The sequence below is a fragment of the Triturus cristatus genome, chromosome 8 (assembly GCF_964204655.1).
Source record: "Triturus cristatus chromosome 8, aTriCri1.1, whole genome shotgun sequence".
Taxonomy (NCBI): Eukaryota; Metazoa; Chordata; class Amphibia; order Caudata; family Salamandridae; genus Triturus; species Triturus cristatus.
This window is the reverse complement of record NC_140591.1, coordinates 1,297,620,383-1,297,644,321: the sequence shown is the minus strand read 5'-3', so window position 1 is coordinate 1,297,644,321 and position 23,939 is coordinate 1,297,620,383.

Sequence of the window (23,939 nt, the reverse complement as noted above, 5' to 3'; positions counted from 1 at the left end):
CTTTTCTTCTGCCCGAGTAGTTTTTTACCCAAGCGGCAGCTTTCTGAACGTGAACGGTCGGTTTCTCAAAGCGAGTGATCATGCGCATACACGACCATTTGCAAAGAGAAATGCAACCGCCCGCGTTGAGAAATCTTGCCGGGAGGTTGATTTTCCATACTCGCGCTCGGCAACTTGATGTTGACAATCGGGAATGAGGAAAAGTCTCGGCAGGATGTGGATTTTCCTTGCACGCATTTGCCAACTTGCCATTGATGAGCGCGAGTGAGGAATAAAACTCCACTCCACTACGCGGAATGAAGTTTTTCGGACCTACGCGAGCTCTAAGTAGTGTGGAGTGAGGAAAACTCCATGATAGGAGCGGAGTTCACTGCCGAGGCTTACTATACACCAGTGTTTCGGGATTACTCCCTCATCAGTAGAGAATATTTACTGGTTGCTGGTAATGCTGCCAATTTTCTCAGGTAAAAACCCACTCATAGAATGCAGGCATTCCGAAGCTCATCAGCTTGGGGGCGGCTCACAAGAGACTTTCACACAAAGTTCATATTATTTTTCAATTAATTCCGTCTTTTGAAATTGTTGCATTAGACACCAGTGTTTCGGGATTCCTCCCTCATCAGTAAAGACATGATATCAATTTTCTCAGGTATAATCCCACTCATAGGGTGCGGGTAATCCAAAACTCATCAGTTTGGGGCCACTCACAAGAGCCATTTATCAGGGAAAGTGGCAAGGAACAACCTGCTTGCATATAACAGAGCCATTACCCCAAAGCATCTTAGCAGCTGTAGTTTAGTTTTCCACACAAAGTTCATATTATTTTTCAGCTAATGATGTCTTTCAAAACCATATCTCTAAAAACCAGTAATTCGGCATTCCTCCCTCATCAGTAGATAATATTTTCGGGTTGCTGGACATGCTGCCAAATTTCTCAGGTATATTCTCACTCATAGCATGCAGGCGTTCCAAAGCTCGTCCGCTTGGGGGCGGCTCACAAGAGCCTTTTATCAGTGAAAGTGGGTAGGAATGCACAGCTTGCATGTAACCGCGCCATCACCCCATAGCGTCTTGGTAGTTGTAGTTCAGTTTTTCACACAAAGTTCATATTATTTTTCATCAAATGCCATCTTTCAAAATTGTATCTCTGGATACCAGTGTTTCAGGATTCGTCCCTCATTAGTAGAGAATATATATGGGTTGCTGGACATGCTGCCAATTTTCTCAGGTATAATCTCACTCATAGCATGCAGGTGTTCAAAAGTTCATCAGTGTGGGGGCAGCTAACGAGAGCCTTTTATCAGTGAATGTGGGTAGGAACACACTGCTTGCATGTAACAGCGCCATTACTCCATAGTGTCTTGGTAGTTGTAGCTCAGTTTTTCGCACAAAGTTTGTATTATTATTCAGCAAATACTGTCTTTCAAAATCATATCTCTAGACACCAGTGCTTCGGGATTTCTCCCTCATCAGCAGATAATATTTACAGATTGCTGGACATGCTACCAATTCTCTCAGGTAGTATCCCCCTCATAGTGTACAGGCATTCTAACTTTTTGTCAGGCTTTGCTCTCTGCAGGCAGAGTATACTGATCCCACATGAAAACCACATTTCCACCAGTGCTATACATAAAAGAGATTTATCTTCCCATCTAATATGTGACCATAAGGTTTTCTGGCATCCTGAAGGGGTATGTGAGGTACAGCTACCTCCCACGCAATGGTTTAACCATGCCTGATGTGGGATGAGTGATCTGTGGAACTCTACACATGGCTAACACTGTCCTCATATGCTGTTACCGGTATACAGATTAGGCCAGGGTGGAACTCATGTAGTAGCGCTATTTGGAACTCCATGAAGTGACAGAAACACTCTGCTTCACTATGCAGAGTTCCGCAAGTGGGCAGAGTATTGCTTGCTCGGCCATCCCCTACTGTGCAGCAGAGGACAAGAGAATCAGAGTACCCTTCCAACAAATAAAGCCTGTGAAATGAATTTTAAAATGTTAGAAATCGGATTCTCTAGTTGGCAGAGGTTTGCACCTTTGTACAAGTAGGTACCCTTCTATTTCAAACGAGCTGCTGGGGCTCAATGGAGAGCAATGTCATGGGTTTGATGTCTGAGCTAAAATGTATAACTTGGAACATCAGGGGTATGTACAACATGGTGAGAAGGCACAAGATACATGCCTATTTAGTGCGCAGGGGAGTCCAGTTGGCTTTTCTCCAGGAAACACACAATGCACCTAAGGAAGATATAGCATTGCAAAGATGGTGGAGAGGGCAGGTCTTTTGTACAATTTCTTCAGCATTCGCGTGGGTGGTGTTGAATTGGGTCCGGGCGTTTGTCCCTTTCCAACCAACCCGTCAACTAAAAGATCCTGAAGGGTGCTATATCTTAGGAGCAGGCGGACTGAATGGTAAGGACGTGGTACTGGCTAGTGTCTATGCGCCAAATGCAGGGCAGGCGGCCTTTCTTACGCACTTGCGGAAGTTTGCTACATTCTTAACTGGGTCCGTCCTTATGGGAGAGGATTTTAATTCTGTTACGGATGTATTGTTGGATAGGTCTCACCCCCCCTCCCGGATGCACCTACTCATTCCCTCTCAAGGCTCCGGTGGGACTGGCAGCATAGATGGGGACTAATAGATATGTGGAGGGCACATCACCGACTACTCGAGACTATTAGTTTTTCTCTGCCCTGCATGACCTCCATGTTCACTTGGATGCACTGCTCTGTTCTCCTGATGTACACAACGTGACCCAGCACAGTGAGTAACTCACCAGAACGCTGTCAGATCACAACCCTTTGCTCTTGCATATTAACCTCCTACCTGAGCGCTCCAAAATCCCAACCTAGAGGCTAAGTCCGGAATTATTGGAGGATCAAGTGTTTTTGAGAGGCGGTGGGAACTGACATAACTAATTATTTTTGGGAAAACTCAGGTACCACCTCCTCATAGATGGTGGAATGGGATGCTTTTAAGAGTGTAATATGGGGGCAATGTATTGCGCAGACGTTGGGGGTACGTAGGGTGCTATTGCAAGACTTGGAGAAGGCAGATCAGTGGCTGCAGGAGGTGGAGAGAGAGAGGCCAGAGTGCCCTAACCGGCACCAGGATCTGGTGGAGGCGAGGGAAGAGGTTGTGGTACAGGTTGAAATATTGCGGTGCTTCGACTATAAAAAATACACAGTGCAGGTCCATGCAGAGCGAGATAAATCGGGATCGCTGCTGGCTTGGCTGGCCAACCCAGCGTGAAGAGGTGCGGGCATACTGGAGCTCCATGGTCCCGGGGGGAAACTCATTACACGCAACAGGGGATTAATGCCCAGTTATAAGGATTTATACCCGAGTAACGTGGATCCTAGTGAGGAGGCCATTCGGGATTTCCTGGAGACGGTGGATATTCCGGCACTAGATGGAGAGCGGGCTGAGCTGTTGGGTCAGGACATCACTTTAGGGGAAGTTCATGGAGCGGTAAAGCACATGGTTCGGAGGAAAACCCCTGGGGTGGATGGCCTTTCCGTGGAGTTTTATAGTACGTATATAGACCTCCTGGCCCCTAGATTGGTAACACTATATAACACTGCCAGAAGAGAGCGTCTTCTCCCTCCTACTACTTGCGAGGCAGTAATTATCCCCCTACTAAAACCAGGGAAACCTCCTCAAAACAGAATGGTTTATCGGCTGTTATCAATGCTGACTACAGACTATAAGATATTTAGCGGGATATTAGCGACTCGTCTGCTCCCATATATGGCCCAATTGATACACACAGATCAAGCGGGGTTTATACCGTCCCGGAACATGGCCCAGAATGTTTGGTGCCTTCTTGATTTCTTGGACGCCGATACGTACAACAAACCCTCTGCTGCTGTGCTGGCAATAGATATTGAGAAAGCCTTCGACAGTTTAGAGTGGACATACCTGTTTCATGTTATGCAATGGTTTGGTCTGGGGGATGATTTTGAGGAATGGACGGCCCTCTTGTATCGCCAATCTACAACGCGGGTAAAAACAGGTGGGCTGATCTCGGAGACATGTGTTGTGGGTAGGGGGACAAGACAGGGCTGCCCCCTGTCCCCACTTTTGTTTGCCCTGGCCATGGAGCCGCTGGCGGTCCAGGCCAGGACGGGCCTCCATTATTGGGGGCTTCAGGTGCGCAGCCGTGTCCACCATATTGCACTCTACGCTGACAAACTCCTTATGATTTTGGAGGACACGGATGACGCCCTTCGCGGGGCAAAGTCACTCTTGGCTGATCTTGGCGCACTTGCTGGCCTTCAGGTAAACTGGGCGAAGACCTGCCTGTTTCCCGCAGCACCTATGATCGACGGACCGTCGGCAACTCAGGAGATACAATGGGAGCGTCAATGCCTAAGTACCTCGGCACCCACATCTATTACACCCAACCTGACCTGCTGGAGGGCAACGTGGTTAGAGCCATTAGAGGGCTCAGGGGTTGCATCGAGTTCTGGGGAACAGGCCCTCTGTCGGTGGCCGGGCGGGTGGCCCTTCTTAAGATGATAGCGCTGCCTCAGCTGCTATATTATTTTATAACATTGCCCATTTGGATACAGGCATCTGTTTTTAAGCAGCTCCGCTCACTTATAGTAGGGTTCCTCTGGGCATCGGGCAGATAGAGGGTGGCACTAAATACGATGATGTGCCTGGGATCGGAGAGAGGCTTAGCAGTCCCTGATTTTGAAACGTATTATTTAGCGGTGCAGTTGCAGTGGCTTACTCAGGCGATTGAGCGGATCTTCCGAGACTCGACTGATATAGACAGGACGCAGGACGCTAGGCACATGCTCTCAAAACTGTTATTGCAGTTGCCGCTCCCGTCTGCTTTACTCTCCCATGAACTGTTGACGCTTAAACTCTGATGGAATAGGAGCCAACGGCAAGCACAAATAACACGACCGTACGCCCCTGAGATCCCGCTAGTAATGTGTGCCACTCTGCCGCATGGCGGTGACTGGGGAGCGCTGAATGATTGGGCGGAGAAAGGGTTGACTACCATGGGAAAGCTATATATGGATGGAGCCGTAATTCCCTATGTGGTGCTGCGGGCGAGATATGAGTTGGCCCGTGGTGACTACTTGATGCATATGGCACTCATGATGACTATACAGGCACATTGGAAAGAAGGGCTTAGAGAACCCCAAACCTCAATGGCCTGTCAGTATGTTGTAATGGCGGCAGGCACCTATAAGGCGATCACATGCCTATACCACCGGATGACTCATGAGAGACTCACCCGTCTGGACTCACTTCGACAAAAATGGGAAGGAGATTTAGGCGAGGACATCCCTGAGAAAGCGTGGGTGGGTCTCATAGAACGAGCATGGAAGAGCACGAGGAACACTCGCTTCCAGCTGGTGCACTTTTACATACTCCACCGGGCCTGCCTATCTTACGCCAGCAAAAATCAATTAGCACTTTAAAGTAACCACGGCGATGTGCCCGCGCTGCAATAAGGTGGGTGCAGATTTCTCTCACATGATGTTGGGATGTCCTCAGCTAGGAACATATTGGGAGGTGGTGGTGTTACAATTGCACAAAGTTTCAACTAGGGAACTAGAGCCCACAATGGGCCTTTGTTTATTACATTGATTCCCGCACACCTCTAAGAATAAGGTAACAAGCAAATTCATTCATTTAGGGCCGGTACTGGCGAAGAGGGAGATCACAATTCATTGGAAATCGAAAAAGGGCACACCGAGTTTCTTAAATGCACAGAGTGTGAAGGGACTACGAGAATACAGATGGCGACCCGAGCTAATAGCGAAAAAGCATTAGAGATGGTGCGGGCTTGGGAGGCAGTGGTGGTGTTAAAAATTTCGCAAGCACATTCGGATGCAAATTCGAGCGAACCAGACTTAAACATGTCGCCTTGAGAGGTCCACCTGGTAGCAAGGAGAGACGCCCTTTATTGTCTTGTTGGGGTATTACCACTGACGGAGGAGCATGATGTTATTGGATGACGTCCTACATTAACCTAAGCTAATTGCAGCTGTGATATGTAATTACAAAGTCTATTTATTGCTGTTACGCCAATGGGGAGAGGGGTGGGATATGTGGGTGGGGAGGGAGTTCGCGTTTAGTAATGTCAGGTTTGTGACAAGAAGTTTTATTCATCGTTTCTGATCTATAACTGAGAGTGATTAGACTTCATTGTACGAAAACTGGACTGCATATATATTTGCTTGTTGACAATTACTACGAAGTTTACATTAAAACAATAAAAATGTATTAAAAAATGGTGGGAAGTCACTGTATGCTGTAGTATCTCCATCTCCCTCAGAGTCTTGTGTCATTGTAAAGTCACTGAGGTGGGGGATTCTGCTGCCACACTGCTGGGGATAGGGCTGCTTTGCACGAAAATGTCATCCTCTTCTTCCTCATCATCACCTCCCACCATGATTGGACTTGAATGCCGATGTTCCCCGGCTCTCCTCACCACCATGATCTGGTTCAGCAATTTATTTGAGGTGCTCCTTCCACTTGATTATGTAGTGTTTTTTCATATGGGTTTTTTGGCTTCTAGTGCCATAATGTGCACCAGGCTTACCTTAACGAATATTTGTGTTGCGAATGGTGCATACTGTAATGTGCCCCCCTCTTTCCTAACCATACAAAAAGTCCCAAAGTAGGGAGAAATATGTTTTTACTGTGCCACTGCCAATGCCTGAAGAAGAATTGATAGTAGTTGGCTGTGTCGTCAAATGCTTCTCTGCTTCTCCTGAGGTTGGGGTTGGTGCAGATCTCAACTGGGATTTTGCAATATGGGAGCAGGTGGTGCTACCGTTGCAACATCCCTAAGAGCAGGTTGAATAGCAATGTCAGACTCCTCAAATTCACCTTCAACAATGACTGCCTGTCGTTGTCATCTTCCTCATCATTCCCTGCCATAAGTCTAAGTCTTTCAGGAACTTTTCTTTTCCCTTTCCTCTCCTGTTGTCTACTGGACTCTACTGGGGTCCACTCTGTGTCCCTATCATCATTATAGGAAGCTGTGCTTGGAGAAGATGGTGGAGTAGTACCCTTAGTTTTCTTTGCTGGAGATCTAGTAGACAATGAGTCTAAACGAGGAGTTTCTTGTTTGGAAGGAAACTCAACCTCCTGTTCTGCTCCAACCTCAGGAACAGTTATTATTGCTGGCTGCAGCTTCAGTCCACTTTGCTTTGTTTCCTGACACATAAAAAATATTCTACTAGCTACTTTGCAAAAGGGGCAAATCAAATTCAACGTCACTACTTATTGGCGTCAACATGATTGAAGTAGCTGCCTCACTGACACACATGGTCCTGGGCTTAGGTTTAGGTGGTGCTGTTGATGCAGGAATGCTGCTCTCAGCTTGCTCCCCAGAGGCCAGTGCTGCAGTCACATGACGTGGTGGCTTAGAAATGATTTGGGGGGACATGCCACTGGTGGGAAGTTGCTTGATCTCACGGACCACTTTCTTGGAAGCATCTTTCTTTGGGGCCATCTTAAAGTTGTCAATTGGTAGTTGCACCAAGCTGCACAAGCGGAATTGATTGGAGGAATGCTATGAGACTATTCAGGCCTTCTGTTTGGCAGTAATGACGTTGATGTCTCTTCTCTTTTCTTATGCACCTAAAAGCAAGCATGCAAGAAAAGCATGTAGTGTGAAATGTGGCATGTTTTGCAGTTTGAATTAGCACAGACAAAGACAATATTAGTGTGGTTCTTTTGTTAATTTATCTAACCACTTTAAAGTCAAATCCCACCACCATACAATAATTCCCCACCAGAATAACACACAATTTACAGAATGATAGAGCTCTTCCCCTTATGATCCTATATCCTAAAAGAGACACCTGTGGCATCAGGGAACTAAATGGTAAATGGAATAGTAATCTTTTAAAAACTGAGGTTAGTGTGTGTCTATGGCAGGCACTGTGCTCCAGGGTGGAATAGAATACAAATAATCATCATTACATAAATGAGTGATGCTAGAGTCTAAAGTGCACCGTCGCCACTGTGTCCACCCGGAGAAAATTGAATTATATAACTAAAAAACTCAATGCTCTTGCATGGCTGCGCTCCTATGGTGGATGGATGATGGATTGACCGAGGCAAAATGGGGAAAATTAATTTACAATAAAACATTTTTTTTAATTCTAAAAAAAATACAATAAAATGTCAATTTTAAAAACTAAAATTCAAAAAATAAAATAAAAACTTTTCAATTAGAATTTTTTTAAAAAAATAATCAAAAGTACAATTAAAAAATAAACAATACGTGTAATTATCCTCAAGCATATTATTAAAATGATATTTCATCTTTCCGTGCAGGCCTGTGTCAAAGGCACACAATCTGGAGGCACAAAATCGCTGCCAGCCAGTGCCACAAGTTAAACAACAACACTGAGCAAGAAAGTATGGGGAACAAAGATATCAAGCAATCCTAAGGCAAAAGCATACTGGCTGCCTATACAAATTGGCCACCAGCCACATGGTCACAACAACAAGCAGAAGGCCTGGAAAATAAAGAACACATACAGGCCAATGGCAAAGGCAGACTGGCTGGCTACAAAAAATGGTCACCAGCCACATGGTCACAACAACAACAACTAGTAAGGAGGTATGACCACAAAAACGAACACATGAGGGCCTATGGCAAAATCACACTAGCTGGTTATTCAAAATGGCAACACACTACATGATAACAACAGCAAAAAACAGCAAGGAGGCATGACTACAACAAAGAACACATGCAGGCCTTTGGCAAAAGCATACCGGCTGGCTACACAAAATGGCAGCCAGGCACCTGGTTAAAACAACAACCAGCAAGGAGGCATCACCACAACAATGAACACATGCAGGCCTATGGCAAAAGCACACTGGCTGGCTACATACAATGGCTGGCAGCCACATGGTCACAACAACCAGAAAGGATGACTGGCAACACCAAAGAACACATACAGGCCTATCACAAAAGTACACTGTCTGGCTACACAAAATGGCCGCCAGCCACATGGTCACACAACAGCAACCAGCAAGGAGCCATGGCCACAACAAAGAACACATGCATGGCTATGGCAAAAGGACACTGGCTAGCTACACAAAATGTCCGCCAGGCACATGGTCTGTCACAACACAACAACCAGTAAGGATGCATGGCCACAACATTGAACACAAGCATGCCTATGCAAAAGCACACTGGCTTGCTATAAAAAATGACTGACAGCCACATAGCCACACCAGCAACCACAACAAGCAAGGAGGCATGGCCACAAAAAAGAGCACATACAGGCCTATTGCAAAGTACAATGGCTGCCTACACAAAACAGCCACCACAAACATGTTCAACCAACAATGAGCAGGAGGCATGGAAAACAAAGATTACATACAGGCCTATGGCAAAAGCACACTGGCTGGCTACAAAAAATGGCCACCAGCCACATGGTCACAACAACAACAACCGGCAAGGTGGTATGACCTCAACAAAGAACCCATATAGGTCTATGGCAAAACCATACTAGCTGGCAACACTAAATGGCCACCAGCCACATGGTCACAAGCACAAAAACCAGCAAGAAGGCAAGACCACAACAAAGAACATATGCAGGCCTATGGCACAAGAACACTGGCTGGCTACACAAAATGGCTGCCAGCCACACGGTCACACCAACAACCACATCAAGCAAGGAGGCATTGTCTCAAAAAAGAACACATGCAGGCCTATTGTAAAGCATACTGGTTTCCCACATAAAATGGCAACCAGCCACATGGTCAACCAACAACAAGCAGGAGGCATGGAAAACAAAGAACACATACAGGCCTATGGCAAAAGCACACTGGCTGGCTGCAAAAAACGAACGCCCGCCACATGGTCGCAACAACAACAACCAGCAAGGATGTATGGCCTCAACAAAGAACACAAACAGGCCCATGGCAAAAGCACACTAGTTGGCTACACAAAATGGCTGCCAGCCACATGGTCACAAACACAAAAACCAGCAAGGAGACATGACCACAACAAAGAACACATGCAGGCATATAGCAAAAATAAACTGGGACGCCTTGCTGCTTTTGTTTCTGCCCGTTTGGAATCGCCTGTTGCCAGCCTACTTTTTGCGGAACCCGCTCCGCGGGTCCCGCTGTGAGAGGAGTGTTGACCGCAGCGCCTTGAAGGGGACACCGAGGGAAGTACTTGCATGGGGCTGCGAGCGAGTGCGTGAGCTCCTTGGGACTGCATTTCCCAGGAGCACCCGCCAGCCCTGATCAGCTACACCTGGGCCGTTCTCCCCGACCCCTCCTACCCTTCCACCGAGCCCTTATCATCTGCTCTCGCTGAGACGGCGAGTGGGACGCCTTGCTGCTTTTGTTTCTGCCCGTTTGGAATCGCCTGTTGCCAGCCTACTTCTTGCGGAACCCGCTCCGCGGGTCCCGCTGCGTGAGGAGTGTTGACCGCAGCGCCTTGAAGGGGACACCGAGGGAAGTACTTGCACGGGGCTGCGAGCGAGTGCGTGAGCTCCTTGGGACTGCATTTCCCAGGAGCACCCGCCAGCCCTGATCAGCTACACCTGGGCCGCTCTCCCCGACCCCTCCTACCCCTTCCACCTATTGTGTTCAGACTCCTTATTAAGCCACAAGTACTCCCGCAGCGCGGGAGAGCGCGCGGGAGAAGCCCGGGACAAGGGCGGGACCGTCTGTGGCCGTCCGGGGCCGAAGGAGGCCGGGCTGGGCCACCCCCCTTACCAGTGACATACAGTATCACCTCCAGTAAGTGGCTTAGGAAAGTTGGATTTGTTTAGTGTTTAACATGGCAACGTCTACATCAACAAACTCTGTAAATAGCCATCAAATAACTCCTCTTGTAGAGTCTGGTCCACTGGCAATTGGCCCCCTAGATAAATTTTTCTTTAATCGTTCACTGGTAATAGACAAAGAGTTGACCTTGGCAGAGAAGCGCGCAGAGCGTAGGCTGTCAATCGAAATACTTAAGAATTCAACGGATAAGTTTTCAAATCTAGCTTACCCCACCCTGGTAACTCCTCTGTCATCAGTGAACTTGCCAGTTGTAAACGACCATTTTGAGGTCCAGGCCCAAAAACCAAACAAGGATGTTGTGATAGAACTAAATAATCCTTGTGGCGGCAAAATCCTACCAGCACCGCTCACTGATTCTGGCGCCCAGGTTACATTGGCCCAACCCAAAATCGGGTCCAAACGGAAACGACCAGCATCTGTAAGAAAATGTAAAAGGGTGGTCAAACCCCCTCAAAAACTCAGGAAGTTACATAAACTCGTGAACACAGGAGAGGTAGCTACTAACGAAACTCAAAGCACAGAAAGTGTTACACCTTCTAATCTTGTCTCCTTGAACAGCCAGGACGGAGATGACAATCCTTGTACCGACTCCACTGTACCATGTAAAGATAAGGAGCAATCACTTGTAACTGTTCTCCCTGAACTGGAAAAATTGTTTAGATCACTACTCACCCCCATTGAGGATAGAATTGCAAAGCTTGTAGATAGGCTAAACCATTTTGAACAGACTACCTTAGACAATTTTTATTCCACAAAATCACTGATTAAAGCGAATAGGGTGGAAGTAAGCACAAACTCTCAGGTCCTAAACAACCCTGTTATTCAGGATAAGGGAAGAAATCCCCGAAATAGCTCTCCTTTACCTCCCAAACTGAGCAAACCTACAGTTAAAGCCATTACAAAATCCTCAGACAGAACAGAGAGAGCAAACGTTGGCCCTGATTTACCTCAGTCGACCATAATACACCCTACACAGCCCACAATCCCCCCGACACAAAATCCACCAATCGCAACGAGTGCTGAGGCTACAGTGCGTCACCAAGCGGGAATAGTACCAACAAACGCAAACGTAACTAATAGTACGCAGAAAGCTCAGAATATTCCGGTGGGAGGGAATAGGGCTAACACAGGTTTGTTGGTAGGTAAAACTTCAGTACCGTCCCAAATAAATAATAAACAACAGGCGCTGAAGCCTGTCCCCCAATATGTCCCCCAAGTTCCCAAATCTATCCCACCGCCCGTGGCAAAACAACCCTACAGAAAACCACCAATTAATCTCACCCCAGACTCCTTTCCCTATGTAGCAGTTCTTATAAACGTCCCACCATTACCCCCAGGACAGAGAGAAACTTTCCAGATGCTCAAAAATAAGATCATGCACTGGCTAAAGGAAAACCGTCCTCTGCCTGGTGACATCGACGGGCTAATCATAGGGGTAAGGAGAATAGATTGGATGGGATATACATCGAAAACCTTGGGTGGGGATTGCATAGTGGTCAATTTCCAAGACCCAAGGGTGGCGGGATGGATAACAAGGCAGGGATGGGGAACAAATAAGGGAGGTATCGGAATTGTAGACCTTACCTTTTTTTACCCCCGACCGACTAGTGTAACGACTAGTTTACTCAATGAACCCCTTATTCCCCCTACTGTATCATGGCCAGTCAATCCCTTACCACCTCCTTCTGTAGGTTATAATCATACCACTTACACATATTACAACCCTCATGTAGGATGGCAGGAGCCGGGATGGGGATATTGACAAACCAGTACTGACAGTTTAGGAGGGAACACTAACGAGCCAGAAGGGCAATGTGATGTTCATGGTAATACAACTGTTACAAACTTATTGGTCAATTACATCGAGACGGGGGGTTTGGTCGAAGAAGGTGGTTTTAGACTGGGAACCCTAAATACAAATGCCAAGATAACATACCCAGCCAATACGACAGTGGATCCGACAGATGACCAAGAAAGGCAGACTAATTCTACTGAAAGCCCTATGTTAGCCCAAGTATTTCCATTGACTAACACCCGAGAAGGGCTAGATGCTAGCATTGGTACGCTTTTATCTTGGAATGTCGCTGGGCTGGCAAGTAAATTGGATTCCCAATCCTGGGTGGATTTTATAAGTGGGTATGACATCTGTTGCTTCCAAGAAACCTGGGCTTGTGATCCCCTTTTCTGTCTTGGTTATTTGAACTATTGTATACCAGCGTCAAAAGGGGGAAGAGGGCGGCCCAAGGGAGGCTTAACTGTTTGGGTTAGACAGGACCTGCAGGTCAACATCAAAATGTTGGACCTGGGAAATTGTGATTTGCAATTATTAAGAATCTCCGTAGCAAAGGGTCAACTAATAGATTTGTACAATGTCTACGTGAGAGGTAGCAACGTAACCAATTTACCCACCATTGAGCTGTTGTCTACTGCCATTGAGACCAAGTCCCAGGAAAGTGTAACGATAATTGTAGGGGACCTCAACAGGACTTTTGAACCTCTGGACTGTACAAATGACCTCTTGGAGAGCGAAGAGGACAATCTCTGGGGAGTACCACCTCTATGCCTAAAACCTGTAAGGAGATGGACAAAAGAGATCTTATCACTGAATGGAATTTGTATGGAACATGGCTTAAGAGCACTGAACGGGAGGACACCTGGGGACAAGGAGGGCAGCTACACTTTTGACAATGGCATCAACAGGAGCCGAATCGATTACATTTTGTGCAGTCTCCAAATGTGGAAAGGGGTTGTTGACATGACAGTTAGGCCCCGGGTTGAAAGTGACCACAACCCCCTCTGTGTGACTCATAGGTGGTGGAATACTGGTGCGGGCAACCCTCTAGTGATATACGATGAAACCCCTGTTATGAGTAATGATGAACGCAGGTTAAAATGGCCCAAGGTACTGGCAAACGAGGCCACTATGACTTACATCAATAATGCTGTTGATTGTGCAATTTCCGCGATGGAAACAGCGGTTCCAGTGGTTCCAGGGGATAGTGGAATCACCGAAATCCACAATAAGTTATTCTCCCTCCTGAGACCATGCTTCTTCATTAAAAAAAGGAAAGGGAAGAAATCTAAAGAAGTGGGAAGGTGGTTTGATAGTCATTGTAGATCAGCACGATTAGCCCTGGGACAAGCCATAAGGAATAGGGACCGCGCCGCTGTGACAAAGAATAGGGAACTGTACAAGATGGCCATCTATCGTGCAAAAAAGAATTGGGATGAAGGCCACTGGGCCGAACTAAAAGAGGCCTCTGATAGTAAAGACTCCAGGGCATTCTGGAAAATCATCAAGTGGGGTAGCGGAGCCGGTCCTGCGAAGCCAGACAACAATGTAGCAGAGGAAGCTTGGGTTGATTACTTCAGACCTCAGTACGCGGAAGTTAACCATCCTGTGGCAGCTGATAGTATAACACCGGTTTATGCAACCGACGATTTGTTCTCCCTTAGAGAAGTGGAAATTGCCATTGGTTCCGCGAAATGTGGGAGGGCGCCAGGTCCAGATGGCATTCCACCTGATATTTTTAAACACGATATGACCAGATGGGCGAGATATACCCTCCTTGTAGCGAATGCCCTAGCCAAGGGGGAAGTGGTCCCAGACCTCTGGAAAGGCGCAACCATTATCCCCATCCACAAGAAGGGAGATCGTTCACTGCCTGCAAACTATAGGCCCATAAGCTTAATAGCCACCTTACAGAAAGTAGTTGGGAGAATGGTAACAAACCAGCTTATGGACTGGGTTGAAGACAACAACGCCCTTTCTCCATACCAAGCGGGATTCAGGCGAGCAACCAGTACCATCGATCAGGTCTTCCGCTTTACCATATTAAGGTGGAAGACCGTTGTACTGGGAAGGGGCTGCCTGTACGTCGCGTTCGTCGACCTGCGGACGGCGTTCGACCTAGTCCCCCGGTTTAAGTTATGGTTGGTTTTGCAAAAGTTGGGGATCCCTGCTGATCTGCTAACATTAATTATGCGACTGCACGAATCCAACTTCGCTAGAGTCCAGTGGGGTGGAAGTGGAGAGACAACAGAGGATTTCCCAGTGGAAAGGGGTGTTCGACAGGGCTGTTCCATGGCCCCTTTACTTTTCTCGTTATTTATTAACGGAATCGTTGAGAGGATGCTGAAGGCTAGTGTTGATGCCCCATCGTTAGCGAACACCAGGGCTCCGATCCTGATGTTCGCTGACGACACTCTTATCTTGTCTAAGACCCCCATGGGGCTGCAACGTGCATTAAACATTTTTGATGCTTTTTGCACTGAGCATGGGCTAGAGGTAAATGTGGGAAAAACAAAACTAATGGCTTTTTCCCCCGGACGCAGGAACTACCCCAAGGTAACCTTAAACAGCAGTAGGTTAGACATTGTCAAAGAATTTACGTACCTGGGTGTACAGATCGCAGAGGGCATTGGCTGGACGCATCATGTAGATAAAGTGGTCTTAAAGCACCAGCAGCTTTCTGGTGCTTTAAGGGGGGAACACCGCAAATCCAAAACAAAACCCATAAAACCCGCATTAATAGTGTATGACGCGAAGGTTTTGGGTGCCACATTATATGGCGCGGAGCTATGGGCCTGGGATGGTTTAGCGGCTCTTCAGACTTCAGAGAACAAGTTTATGCGAGGGATTACAAGACTCCCACAGAGTACCCCCTTAACCCCACTGTTTTTGGAGTTAGGTAGACGCACCATTGTAGATAGAGCCCGATTGCGCCCAGTCCTTTACTGGAGACGTCTCTGGACGACTCCAGAAATAAGACAATATGCGGAGGGTTTTCAATGGATTATCAAGGAAGATACCTTCCATAAGATAAAATGGCTAAAACATCTGAAGTCCATGTTAGTAAACTTAGGGTTTTCAAATCTTTGGAATAACCCTGAGGGAGAGATCTTCCCTAGCAAAGAAGCCCTTAAAGAACAATACTGGGATTGGGTTGGCGGTAAGATGCTGAATGACACCAGGGCCGACTCTATGACTGGTCGCTTCCTGGAGATAAAATTTTTTCCTGCCCTGGAAAATTACTGGGACAACATCACGGTACCAATGGACAGGAAACTTGTATTTCAGCTAAGATCAGGATCTATCCCCCTCAAGAAACTGACATCTGGCTGGCACAGACCCACCAATAACTTATGTCCAGCATGCGAAAATGCCGAGGAGAGCATAGGCCATTTTCTTTTCGTATGTCACGCTTATGTGAATCCGAGGAGAAAATGGCTCTCGCCGGTATGCAAAAACTTGGGGACACGAGACAGCACAGTGGCTCTAAGAATCCTACGTACAACAACTCAGGATTCGATAGTCATAGGGGTAGCTAAATACCTGGGTTGGGCATGGGCAATTAGAAGACGGTCCCTGGGGGGAAGCAGGTAACAAGGTATTCCTCTCAACAATGATTAATGTAATACTATTTGTAAATATGGTTTTTATATGCAAATGTTGTATGAGCTGTCCTCTATGTTTAATGAATTTTTAATCCGTAATAATGTATTATTGTATAACTGTGTTGATTTTATGTGCTTTTATGAGAATTGTCTCGAATAAAGCTTATACAAAGGTTAAAAATAAACTGGCTAGCTACACAAAATGGCGGCCAGCCACATGATCATAAAAACAACAACCAGCAAGTAGGCATGTCCACAACAATGAGCACATGCAGGCCTATGGCAAAAGCACACTGGCTGGCCACACAAAATGGCTGCAAGCCACATGGTCACACAAGAAGAACCGGCAAGAATGCCTGACCACAACAAAAACACAAACAGTCCTATTGCAAAAGCACACTGGCTGGCTACACAAAATGGCTGCCAGTCACATGGACACAGCAACAATCACAACCAGAAAGGAGATATGGCCACAAAAAAGAACACATTCAGGCCCATTGCAATGCACACTGGCTGCCTACACAATATGGCCCCCAGCCACATGGTCAACCAACAATGTGCAGGAGGCATGGAAAGCAAATAACACATGCTTGCCTATGGACACTGACTATACAAAAATGGCCCCTAGCCACATGGCATGGGAAACAAAGACAAATGGAGGCCTATGGAAAACACACTCCCACACTGGTCAGACAAAGGCGGCATGGTAACTCAGAAAAAACTAGCATTAATTCAACAATTCCAAAAACTAAAATTGACTGTACTATGCAATGTTATAACAACACACATCCTCCAAAGGCATCAAATATAATTACCCTACCTGTACTCTGTTTGCAGAAAAAAAATGAAATACCCCTCAAATAACACAGTGCATTGGTTGGTATTTCATATTGTAAGTATTTGAGCTTGGCTTGGCCAATGTCAACATCATTTAGCTTGCACTTCTCCCTATGATGTAGGTTGGTCATGTGTTTGACATGTGCAAGTTAGTTATTTGTCCATCCACACATGAAGGTTGTTAAATTGTCATAACTTATTTGAATTTTCCTTGACATCCGTCCATTTTTGTGTGTGTACCTTACACCTACTTTATATTAATTTGAGACAAATGCTGTTACTGCTGTGTTTGCTTTCATGACTTGCACTTACACATTACTCACAGATGCATAATGCTTGGTTATGCTATTAGTTGTCCTAATATACTTCAAGTCACAGGTCCTGGGAACAAAGAGGTATTAAGGACTGTGCAAGGTGGACTGTGACCCAGGGTCCCTGCCTTCCAAGTATCCCTCTGGTAGAGGCAAACCTAATCTGCAGAGTCTTCACATTATGACCTTTGAATGGTTCAAACACTGATTATTTTGAATCCCTAATATTACCTTTAAAAGTGGGTGATGTGTGATTCCTAAAAGAAAACACTACAGAGATTTAGCAGAGAAGGTGCATTTCAGTTTCACATCCATACAGATTTTCTTTGATATCACAGCAGGACCTAGCATGTGAGCAATGTGAGGATGTTACAGAGATTAATAGCTCTGATATTGATGAGAAGGTGTAGTTGTGTTTCACAATTTAATGCACACATTACTATCCTTGAACATTATATGTAAACACATGTCGACCATGGTAGAGTGTACCTGTGCAGTTAGAAGACAATGAAAGGTACGGAGTTCCTCGGTGGCAAGTTGGCCACCTGGTGTGTACTCAAGGAAGTGAGGAGGTGGGGGATACCTCCTGTTGGAACTAGGACCCTCACACACCCAGCAAGCTAGGTGTCATGCTTCATCATATGGGTCTTCTCCTCATCGAGCCGGCGCTGCAATGCTTGATGGGCACCCATAAAGGGGCTCTTTTTCAGAGATCTTTAGATCCTTGCCGTATAGGTGCCGTTGGTGTGAGGGGCCTAGAGGTGTGTAGATGTGGTGTGTGGATTAAAACAGGTAAGGGAATCCTTTGTGATTATTTTTATTCTGGGAAGGCCCCAACCTGACTAAAAAGGGAAGAGAGTGAGGCGACTATTTTGTTTTAATGTGACTAAAATTCGCTCTACCCCCAGATGGTCAACGTGTTTCTCGCCTCAGAATGTCACGAAGGGATCAGTTGGTGATTCCTCAGGACCAGGTGATTAAAAAACTATCTACAGTGGGTGGTGTGGTGCAACGCTACCTACCACTCTTTCTATCCAAAGGTTAATGCCTCGGAGAAGGGCAGCAAACCTAGAGTACAAGAAAGGAGAAAGATCAAAAACCATGTCAAGATAATGGCAAATGATCCTGGTTAAATGCAGTGGATGTGTCTCACTATTTACATTCTCAAAGTTAAACATGTAAAAACTTTAAAAACACACAGTGCTGTCATGCAAACCCATCGAGCTCTGTGTGTGCCTTCATATATACATTTATCCGCTGTGTAGCCATATTCAGAAAGGTCATGGTGCAGATCATGGTGGGTGAACATATGCTCACCTCTTTGGTTTTCATGTGCTGCCTCATCAGATCACAGCGGAGTAATTTGGACACACAGTGTAGTGTCTCTGTTGGATAAAGAGACAAAGAGTATCAGCTAGAAGTAGGCTGCAAGCACTTCAGATAAGAGCTCACTTCTTGGCTCTGGTTAACTATATTACGATGTGCAGGAGATATGGATCAGGGTGGACTAAGCCCGTAGTGGTAAATCTAAACATATTACACGATTATTCAATATTAGGGTGCTAGAGTCAGGATGGATTGTCTGGTAGTCTCGCCTCTTTCTATACCCCTGAATTAAAATATTAATGAGGCACAGTGTTTAGCGCCTCCAGTAACCCGGCCACGACTAGAGCGGGTATTCAAAAATAAACAAACAAAGGTGTCAGTATGCCATTTAAGACTTAAGGCTGCTAACACCACTCCCCAATACCTCTTACATTCGTTAGTCGCCGGTGTCAGAGTTGGCCTCCAAATGGTAGTGCTTACTCACCTGCTCCTGCTCGGAACTTCGTGGCTCACCTACCCGCTCCGCTGCATCAGGAAGGTACTGTGTAACAGACAGGACCTGTTTTAAATACCTGCCTCTGAAGACACCGAGCAGGGTAAATTGGCCGCAGCTGAAAGGAATTAGCCTGGTGGTATCGAATGACGTCATATTTGACGGAATCATGGTGGCCATCTTAGAGTGTGGTTTAAATCAATCAAAGCTATCTCAGTATGCCGTAGGCGCACCCCGTATTAGTTTATAAATATGTGGTAATTAAGAGGTCATTTTTTATAAGTAATGCTGATGCCTACTGTTATGAAGTGCTAAAATTGAAAAAATTCAAGAAATGTCTTGTTTCATTATTAAAAAATACTGCTGTTCGGACTTCTAAAAACCCCAAGTCATAAACGATGATAACGTGCCTGCGATGTCGGCCTGTAAATTATTGGCGCTTGGTTATCTCAGTGTATCTCTGCCTTTTGAGGATAATCGGTAGACTTTGATAACGGCAACATCAGGTGTTTGTGGGTGATGTCACTAAAGGAGCTCTTGCGGTGGCCATCTTGGAGTGTAGTTTAATGCTATGTTGTCAGTGTGTATCAGTATTCTTATTACGCTACTATTTCTCTGTAGTAATAGATATGAGAAAGATGTTGTATGTCAAAACAAAATTGACAGAGAGGAGATTCCTATACAGGTAGTGCTGATGTATAGTGGTTTGTGTTGGGCACAATAGCTATATGCATGTAAATAAACTGTTAATTGATGGTGCTCCATGGGATGTCATCATTCAATCGGTTATTGGCTAAGTCAAGTCAAAACACCCACCTCTGTTCAATCCTGAACAGTGCTGTGTGTGTTATTTGGTGGTGAGACTCAAGGATAACCCAGCGCAAATTCTCTGGGAGATGTCTTAGTTCTGAAAAATGGGTATATAGTTTGGTGTTTGTTTTCTGACAGTGAATACTGCTCTTATGTTCAGTGATTCTGGTCTAAATGGGCCTCATGGTCATGCCAATGTATCTCTTCTCAAAGGGGCATGTCAGCATGTACACACAACGTGATGTGTTACAATTGGTGTGTTTGGTCAGCGTCCATGTAAATGTTTCTGAAAGAACCAGTTGCTTGGTGTGTTTAGTCTGTGGACACAAAGTACATGAGCCGCAGGGGTAGTGTCCCATGACTGGGGGGAGGTCCCACAGTTGTCTCTGGTTAGAATTATTCTTGTTCTTGGGTCTCGTATGTATTAACATATCTTTCAAATTGTTAGTACACTTGAACGCAAACCTGGGTTTAGGTATTGTCAGTGTACTTGTGTTCAAGATCTCCCAATGTTTGTTCACTGCTTTTTTTATCAAGTTGGATCTTGGTGTGTATGTAGTTACACATGTCAAAGTATTAGAGGGTTCCTTTTCATGTACCTCCAGAAGGCTTTCACAGTGATTGTTTCTTGCTCGTTTCATACAGGCATGGATCTGTTTTTTAGGATATTGCCTTTTCAGCAGATTGTCTGACAGTATCTCTGCTTCAGACTTGTAGTCATCTATTGAACCACAATTCCGTCTGATTCTTAAAAATTGGCTGAAGGGAAGGTTGTTTTTCAGAGTTGTTGGGTGATAACTGCTGTACAGCAGCAAACTGTTCCTGTCAGTTGTTTTTTTATACAGGGTTGTCGTAAGTTTACCCTCATGTAGTCTGATGGTGAGGTCAAAGAAGGCGATTTCTGAAGGTGATATGGTGTGGGTAAATTTCAAATATTGGTTCTTAGTATTGATCCACTCAAAGAAGTTTTCACATGTCTGTATATCCCCCTGCCAAAAGATGAGTATGTCATCTATATACCTCTTCCATAGCCTCAGGTTACCTTCGAAGGGGTTGCTAGCATGTCGGATAGTCTCATGTTCAAATGCCGCCATGTAGAGACATGCCACACTAGGAACAAATGTGCTCCCCATCGAAGTACCCTGAGACTGATGGAAGAGTTGGTTGTCAAACTCGAATAAGTTTTCTGTTAGAGCCAGAGTGGCACATTGCATAATGAAAGAAACTGGAGTTGTTGCCATCCATTCAATTGCTATATGTGCAGATTCTATCACTGTTAGTGTTTTTCTCTGTGGGATGTGGTTTCTTTCATTATGCAATGTGCCACTCTGGCACTAGCAGGAGGACAAGACGGAGTTGATCTGGCGGTCCATTTTGAGCTCGGAGTCCAGGATGATTCCCAGGTTGTGTGCGTGATCCGTGGGGGTAGACAGGCTTCTGAGGACGGGGGGCCACCAGGTGTCATTCCATGCATTGGGGTTTAGGCCCATGATGAGTACTTCTGTTTTGTTGGTGTTTAGTTGTAGGCAGCTGTTTTTCATCAATTTGGCGACGGCTTCCATGCCTTCTCAAAAATTGTGTCTGGAGGTATTGGGTTCGTTGGAAAGGGAGAGGATGAGTTGGGTGTCGTCTGCCTATGACACAATGTTGAGTCCATAGGTTCTGACGATGGGGGTGAGCGGAGTCATGTAGACGTTGAAGAGTGTCACCAGGCAGGTCGCTCCCCTCACCGCCACACAGCTTCACCTGTGTGCACTGAGCCCGCTGCTGCCGTTCACAAGCTGTTTCGTGCCCCACTCATTCTATTGTGTTACTGCCTGTGATATTGCCTCTCGCACCGTATCTTGCCTGTTTTTTCTCATTTATATTGTTTGTATTGTTGTCTTGCCCATTTTGTAATTCCATAGTTGTGTTGTTGTTTTTGTCTTTATTGTCCCTTGTGCCCCCTTTTTCCTTCTGTTAACCCCTGCCCCGCGTTTCCCACCGCTGCGTCCCCTGTGGCCCTGCCCGCCGCAATCCCATTCGCCGCCCGCTCCCGCCTCCCAGCTGCTCCTCCCTCCCACATCCCCTCATATGGAGGCTGCGCAGCGGTGAAGAGAGCAAACTTTGACCCTGTCACCAGGTAGGTCACTCCCCTTGCCGCCACACATCCCCACCTGTGTGCCCTGAGCCTGCTGCTGCCGTTCACAAGCTGGTTCATGCCCCTCTCATTCTATTGCGTTACTGCCTGTGATATTGTCTGTCGCACCGTATCTTGACTCCCAGCCGCTCCTCCCTCCCACATCCCCTCATATGGAGGCGCGCAGCGGCCGCGCTTCTGGCGCGCCAAAGCCACGCTTAAGGCAAGCCCGTCTGCACCCGTCCATGCCTGGACCGCGCCCAGTGCCAGGACCCCTGGCCCCCCTGAACACCATGATGCCCGACTCCGCTACAACCCCAGCACCCTCCACGCACTCAACGCCGGACGATCACGCACCTGCTGCCTAGCTCACCCATGGACCCTTCTCCTGCCAGAACTGCAGCTTCACCAGCATCCGGCCCGCCAAACCACCGACCAAAGATCCCAACTACCTCAGATGCATTCTCCTTAACACCCGCTCTGCACGCAAACACGCCATAGAACTCTGGGACCTACTGGACTCCAACACCCCAGACGTCGCCTTCCTGACGGAGACCTGGCTGAACCCCTCCTCGGCACCTGACATCGCCATAGCCATCCTGGAAGGCTACAAGATCACCCGCAAGGACCGCACCAACGGAGCAGGAGGAGGAATTGCCATCGCCCACAGAAACACTCTCAAAGTCTCGACAAACACCGACGACACCCTCAGCACTGCCGAACACCTGCACTTCCAGATTCACACCGATCCCAACACCACCCTCAGAGGAACCATCATCTACAGACCCCCTGGACCCCGACCACAGTTCAGCGACTCCATCACCGACCTCATCAGCATACACACCCTCGCCTCTACGTACTACATCCTCCTCGGGGACCTGAACTTCCACCTAGAGAACAACAACGACACCAACTCCACCACCCTGATCAACAACCTCGCCAACCTTGGACTCAGACAACTCGTCACGACACCCACCCACTCCGCCGGCCACACGCTTGACCCTATCTTCTCCACAAGCCCCCACGTCTCCTTCACCCACACCACGGAGCTCCACTGAACCGACCACCATTGTATCCACTTCACCTTCCAGAAACCCACCACACACCACCACACCCAACAGATGCCGCGCCGCTGCTGGAGCAAAGGCACCGAAGACCAGCTCTCCAGCTCCCTCGCCCGAAGCCCACCCGCAGACCCGACCAACCCCGCCGCCCGCAACCTCAGACAGTGGATTGACGACTGCGCCAACACCCTCGCCCCTCTCATGAAAACCCTCCAACAGCCACACCAGCAAGAAAGCCAGCTGGTTCACTGAGGACCTCCAGGCCTCCAAGAAAACCTGACGAAAGCTAGAGAAGAACTGGCTCTGGGAACGAACACCGGAAAGCTACGCAGCCCACAAGAATGCCACTCGCAGACACCACCACCTCATCAGATCCGCCAAAAGGGCCTCCTTCAAAGACTGCCTAGACAACAACGCACACAACAGCAAAGAGCTCTTCAACATCGTGAAGGAAGTCTCCAACCCCAGTTCCAACACCAACGACATCCCACCTTCGAAAGACCTGTGCGACTCGCTGGTCACCTTCTTCCACCGCAAGATCGCAGACATCCACGACAGCTTCAACACCATGACCGCCCTGGCAACCACTGAGACTTCCGCCCCCATGACCACCATCTGCACCAACCGCCTGCTCTCCTAGACCAACATCAACGACGATGACACCATCAAGATCATGACCACCGTCCACTCCGGATCCCCGTCAGTCCCATGCCCACACCACATCTTCAGCAAAGCCAGCACCACCATCGCACCCCATCTCAGGAAAGCTATCAACA